Here is a 6410-nt window from a genome sequence, read left to right as displayed (position 1 = left end):
AGTGAATATTGGTGGTGGTGGACAATCTGACCACGTTTGTGCGCCTGTATACCCCGTGCGAGACACCTCGGCGAGAAATGCGCTGCGGTGTATGCAGAACTTCCTAACAGAGTTCGGACTTCCGCAGGACATCATCTCTGACCGCCATGCTTCGAAGCCTTCTGTCAGGCAAATCGCGTGGCTCACACTCGGAACTCTGCCCACGAACCAAGGGCAAATGGTTAGGTGGAGCGTGTGAACAGAATTCTGGTGCCGTGTATTATGGCAACGATCAAGGACCCAACTAACATGGACTGGGATCAGAAGATCAAGGAGGTAGAAAGCTACCTAAACACTACTTACAATGCCTCAACAGGGACAAGCGCCTTCAAGCTCTTGCATGGATATCAACCAAGGATGCAAGATGAACATGGTGTACTGAGATGGCTGAACACGGAGAATAACGAGTGGGTATGCCCTGAGAAACTTCAAGAGATAGCTCAAGGGGACATAGTGAGCCAGCAAGAAAAGTCAAAACGGCACTTCAACAAGCGTCCTTTCTCAGCGGACAAGTTAAGCGTTGGAGACATAGTGGTCATGCACTGCGTTCCAAAGCACACTGGTGGTGCCCCAACAAAAGCCCACAAAAGGTGTAGAGGTCCACTCACAGTGGTAGAAGTTCTCCGAGCAGACACCTACAGAGTGACCTAGATGACCGGAAGAAACAGGGTCTACTCGACAATCACCCACATCAGCCATCTGAAAAGATGGGGTGGAAAATACCAGGAACAGTTCGACCAGTCAAGCTCTGATGAGGAAGAAATCATGCCGAGACGTAGCACACGTGTATCCAAAAGACCTGCGTATCTTCGGGACTACACCACATGAACTGAGGACAGTTCGTTGTCAGGAATAACCGAGGGTTAGCGGAATTGAAATGTCAGGCTGGGAACATACGCGGAGTAGGACAGAACCTGAATGAGAAAAGAAATTGTCACGTACGTTGCTTCGTCGCTACTGATTATTCTATCTTTTCCATCAATTAAACAGTTTATCTTTCCAACTGTGAGCCTGTGAAAAACTTCCTAACACAAGTGAGCTCGAAAATCTCGAGAACATCAAATGCATCATCATCATCATCAGCCTTACTACGTCCACTGCAGGACAAAGGCCTCTCCCATGTTCCGCCAGATAACCCGGTCCTGTGCTTGCTGCTGCCAATTTATAACTGCAAACTTGTTAATCTCATCTGCCCACCTAACCGTCTGTTTCCCCCTAACCCACTTGCCTTCTCTGGGAATCCAGTTAGTCACCCTTAATGGCCAGCGGTTATCCTGTTTACGCGCTATATGCCCAACCTATGTCCATTTCCTCTTCTTCATTTTAACTATGATATCCTAAACCCCCGTTTGTTCCCAAATACACTCTGCTCTCTTGTTGTCTCTTAAGGTCACACCTACCATTTTTCTTTCGATTGCTGACTGCGTCGTCCTCGATTTAAGCTGAACGCTCTTTGAAAGACTCCAGGTGTCTGCTCCGTAGCTAAGTACCGGCAAGATACAGCTGTTATATACCTTCCTCTTGAGGATAGTGGCAATCTACCTGTCATATTTTAAGAGTGATTGACAAATGTGCTCCACCACATTCTTATACCCCTGTCACGCGGGCACCTGCGAAGACCGTTTAACTCCCTCCTCCTTATGACAATGAAGGTGCGGTCTGTGTCACACGGCCACCCTTACGCAAACGAAGATAAATGGAGCATTTCGCAAAAAAAAAAAAAAAACTTTCAACGATCTCCTTTCGCAGCGAAACGAGGTACTTTCGTCCCCAGCAGTCTAGAGGTCAGAGAACAATTTCGAGCACTAAGTGGCCGCAGTGTAAAAATAATACATTTTGGCAATATTAAACGTTCTTTCATTGTAGTACTCCTTCACAACGGGTGTTTGCATATATTTACGCCCGCCAGAGTTCACTTACTCTCAACACTGATGCCCTACACACCATGCCCCGCGAGTCGGGCCGGTCAGCGCCAGCCGATCAACGTAATTACCAGCGCATTTTCGTACCACTTCCTCACGTCGTCCGCTGTGTCACTCATGGCTGAAGAACACAAAATGCGCGCTTACGAGGCAAGGAAGCATGAGAACTTTCGTACCGGTACCGGGCATATACACAGCAGCAAAACAACTAAAAGCACAATGTGGCCAGCGTCACTAGGAGCATTGCTACATTTAGCAAATGCGTTTTTATATAAAATCATTTTTAATGTTTTTAGTCGCATACCTACTTAATAGTGCCTTTTGTAAAAACCGCATAGAGAATTCACAAAAAAATCAATAGAGATGAAATTAGAATACTTTTACGAAGATCAAACAGCGCCAGCTGAGCCTCCTCGCGGCAACTGTTACAACCTTGTCATTGCCGTGTGACACTGCCACAACTCCTTTTCCATCGAACCCCCTAAGGGAGATTTACGTTGACGGTGTTTAACGAAGTTTGGTGGTGGCCGTGTGACAGGGGTATTATTCTTCTAGTTACTTCAATCTCGTGGTTCCGCTTCGGGGTTATTACCTGCCCTAAACAGACATAGTCTTTTACATCAAATGCACTTCGTTGCAAATTTTGGAAACGACTTTGCCATGGAAACTGTTATTATGCCCAGAATTAAGTTCGAGTGCCTAGAAGTTACAAAAACTTGGGTGGGAATTCTTAAATTACCCTATGAACACCAGCGTTACTTGTTCAAGAGTTATTTAGCGGAAATGTTGTTGATAAATTTACTAGTGTTGCTATTTCTCGTGCAAATATTGCATGCCTGTTAGAGCAATTCGCTTCAATAAACTGAACTCTGACACTAGCCTCAAGCGCTTGTAATTGTGTTACAGTTATATTAACGGGGGAAAAAATAAAAAAAAGCCTTGCTTTGAACATGACAAGTCGAATTTTGTGTTTTCTCGCATGCCCCATAAAACGCGGTTATCGGGCTTTCTGTTAAAGCGTTGCTGTCTATGGCTGCCTTCCAGGGTTTGACGTAACTGATCGGTATCTCGGAGGAGACGCCCGTGGATTTTAAGGCTGCATGCTCACAAAGTGAAAGCATTTCATTCGGTAGGTAGTATGCTGAACGACAGGGTAGGGCAGTAGTTCGTCACAATGAAATCAACGTAATTTGAATTCTAATGGATATTAGCTTTATTCAAACAGTCCACGAAATGCAGACAAAATTGTGCAACCACTAGTCTAGAGCACCTGCTCCTATATATAAAAAAATCGTATAAGGTTAACCATGTACATATCGCGTAACAAAATAGATCATTATTTAATAAATAAATAATTAATAATGCTGTCTCAGAAGTACTACCTCTAAAGCTCACTAGCCTGTTAGTGGACAATAGCATTAAATATATTCAATAATTTACTTTATTTTCTTCGTCTTAGCCCTTCAGAGCGTGCCTTCTCAGTGAATTCCAGTTTTCGGTGAATCTTTGGGAATATGCTTGCGCAACACAACCCCATAATCCTCATATGTGGCTGGATATGCGCGCCATACTCGTCCGTGCATAAATCACCTGTCGTTGATATTATTTGCTCCCCTACCTGAGCCATATAGATCAGCTTTACTCTTGCGAAATTGTTGCGCAGATGTCTCGCACTTTGTATTCGCCTAATATGTGGTGTTTCATTTCGACCTTACTTGTAAGCACTGTAATGCATAAACATGGAGCAAAAACACAATTGTTCACAGAATTTCACGTGCGCCTGTTTCTGCAACACGCTACAGATTTGTTTACTCATGGGGAACTCCCATAAGGGCAACTTTAACTGCTGGAGGCTCAGCAGGGGAATGGGAAAATTCCAGAGAAATCCGTCGAAATAAAGTTCACAACATGGCATCAGACATCATCAACAGCTTGGAGAACTTGCCGCCATCCATGCTGCCTTAAGTTCCTAGTTGAAGGACCACCGCAGACATGGTAAATCAGCGGCTCTAAAGCAGCCCTCCAGGGCATTACCTTAATTGTCATATCGTTACGGAGCAAATGAACAGCTAGTCGCTAATATAAGACTGTCATCGCCACGCTATAGAGAAGGAGCATGACATAGCGTATCAATAGACACCGGGCCACTGCGGCATCGACGGAAACAACCATGCAGATGAAGCAGCCCGATCTGCTCATGACAATGCCCCTCGTGCTGGTATACCATTATCCAGAACGAATGCCGCTACAAGGCTTCGATCACTTGCACGAGAACTGACGCCCGCTCAGTGGGATTCGACGGCATTTACCAACGTCCGCGTTCGTAAATTGGACCCACACCTGCAGCTCCGTCTTCCGTCGGGAATAACCAGGGCTGAAGAGACGCTCTTATATCATCTGTGGCTCGGGGTGGTCTTTACGAATGCTTATTCGTTTCAAATCGGAGTAGCCAGCAGCCCGAAATGCGACAACTGTGGCTGAGTGGAGACTATTGTCCTTCTTTTTTGCGAGTGTCCTTGCTTCAGTGCGCCAAGAAAAGAACTTTCGAAAGTTCTAGATAGACTTTACAATCATCAATTGTCGGAAGTAAGGGTCTTAGGACACTGACCTAGACAGTCCTCGGCACGCAAGGCATTGAGAGCGTTGTTGTGCTTCTTGGGAGCTTTTAACGTCTCTTTTCTGTGAACTTTCATACCCCATACCCTCCTTTCCCAGCAGAGGGTAACCAGATGGTCTGAGAACCGGCTAACCTTCACGTCTTTCCGTTTCTCCTCAACTTGGAGAATACTCATTCATACCAGCAGCCAGTTGGAAATCCAGCCACGACAGACATTTATATTGCAAGTGTGACGGGGGCGCTAGACTTTTTGCGTAAGAATAAATTGGTGGTATTAATAAGGGTTATTAGCTATTTCCATGCGAATTTGATTAACATGTACGATGCTATGACGAACATCGGCCCACAACAGTTACATCTGACCTCCACTTTCTTTAAAAAAAAAGGACATCACAAATAAATAATTCAAGAAACTGTTGTGTATATTCGATCACTGGCAACGCCGATACCACCGTTTTTCCCGAAAAATACGTCAATAATTATACTTTGCTTAGATTCCAAAGAGATCATTGACCGCCTGTGTCGTTGGGCCATTCGTTAGATATACGATGCGCCTATACCTTCACACGCGGCTTCGCAGTAGCCCGATAACTTGCTCCAGTCACGTTCTGTAGCTTTCCTCAATCGACCCCTCGGCATCCAGGCTTCCCGATAGCGCTAAAACATCGACGGCATGCGTGGTTGCTTTCGATCATTGTAATCAAGCGGCTTACCTTTGGCGGTGCCCCTTTCAAGTGCGCCCCGTACTTATCGTGGTGTGAAATGTTTCCTCCTGTAAGCACGCGCATCTCGTGTATCGCCGGCAAAAGCTTACACCAATACGAAATGACAAGCGCGACAAAAACAGATACACGGTGTTCAATCGCGCGTGCTCTCTGAACTCGTGTTGACAGTGACCCGTTACTAAAAGCCGGCCTTTATTTCGTTCTTAGTCTCTGTCCCTTACAGCAGCTCCAGTTGGCGCAAGGTAAGCGCGTTTATCGTGAGCATGTCACCCGAATAACATCTTTTGCGCCCGGTAATTTGGAGTGGAAAGGTTTAGTGCTTCTAATGTTTGCGAAGACGTAAAGAGAAAGGGAAAAATACCCTATGACGTTATCGTTGAGCACTGTTTTATGTGTCTCTTTTCGAAGATGGATTTTTGCTGCAGACGCTGAGCGTCGGAAAATTACAAAGAGGCTCCAGGTGTCTGGCGGCAGCGCGTGAAACGAGCCGTAGCAAATCGAGTCGGATCGGCGAACGTCTCCCGGATAAAGACAGAAGCAAAATGGACCCGATCGGGGCACCCTTGGCTGCTTCCCGTTTGCGAATGCGGTATAGATGTAGATACACGAGCATGCAATGACACTGATGAGCTCAGTGTCGCAACCACTTTTATACCGCATGAAGCCACAGAGATAATGAAGCCAAAAGAAGCCAAGAGGAAGCTATTTCTATTTCTTTAAAACTGAATTATAGAAATTAGACTGAGGGGAATCGTGAAGCATAGACAAGGCGTGCGCACAGCAGTGCCGGACCAGCAATGCATCAACGTAATTAGCAGAATGAAAAGAACGTTTATTGTAAAGTGTAGGACGTATTTATAGGCAGCACCGAGTAGACACACAATGGTGCACACGTGGTAATAACAATAATTCGATGTGATGCAGGCAACCAGCTGATGCGTCACAGGTGCGCACGCGCACGCACGCACACACACACACACGCACACTCACACGCAAGGAACGTGCGACGACGTATAGCATTCCTTCCCCCTTAGAATTTAAAGCGTTGTAGTGGCTTGCGAGGGCTTGTTGGGCGACACCGGTGTTCATGGGTACCACCGTGATTTT

At 45.9% G+C, this 6410-nt stretch overlaps 1 pseudogene; it reads left to right on the top strand.

Annotated features, from left to right (window-relative positions):
* Positions 1-261: 261 nt before the first annotated feature.
* On the top strand, positions 262-867 carry LOC119176794 (uncharacterized; annotated as a pseudogene).
* Positions 868-6410: the final 5543 nt, after the last annotated feature.

Source organism: Rhipicephalus microplus, chromosome X, assembly GCF_043290135.1.
Source record: "Rhipicephalus microplus isolate Deutch F79 chromosome X, USDA_Rmic, whole genome shotgun sequence".
NCBI lineage: Eukaryota > Metazoa > Arthropoda > Arachnida > Ixodida > Ixodidae > Rhipicephalus > Rhipicephalus microplus.
This window is presented reverse-complemented; position numbering and strand designations above follow the sequence as displayed.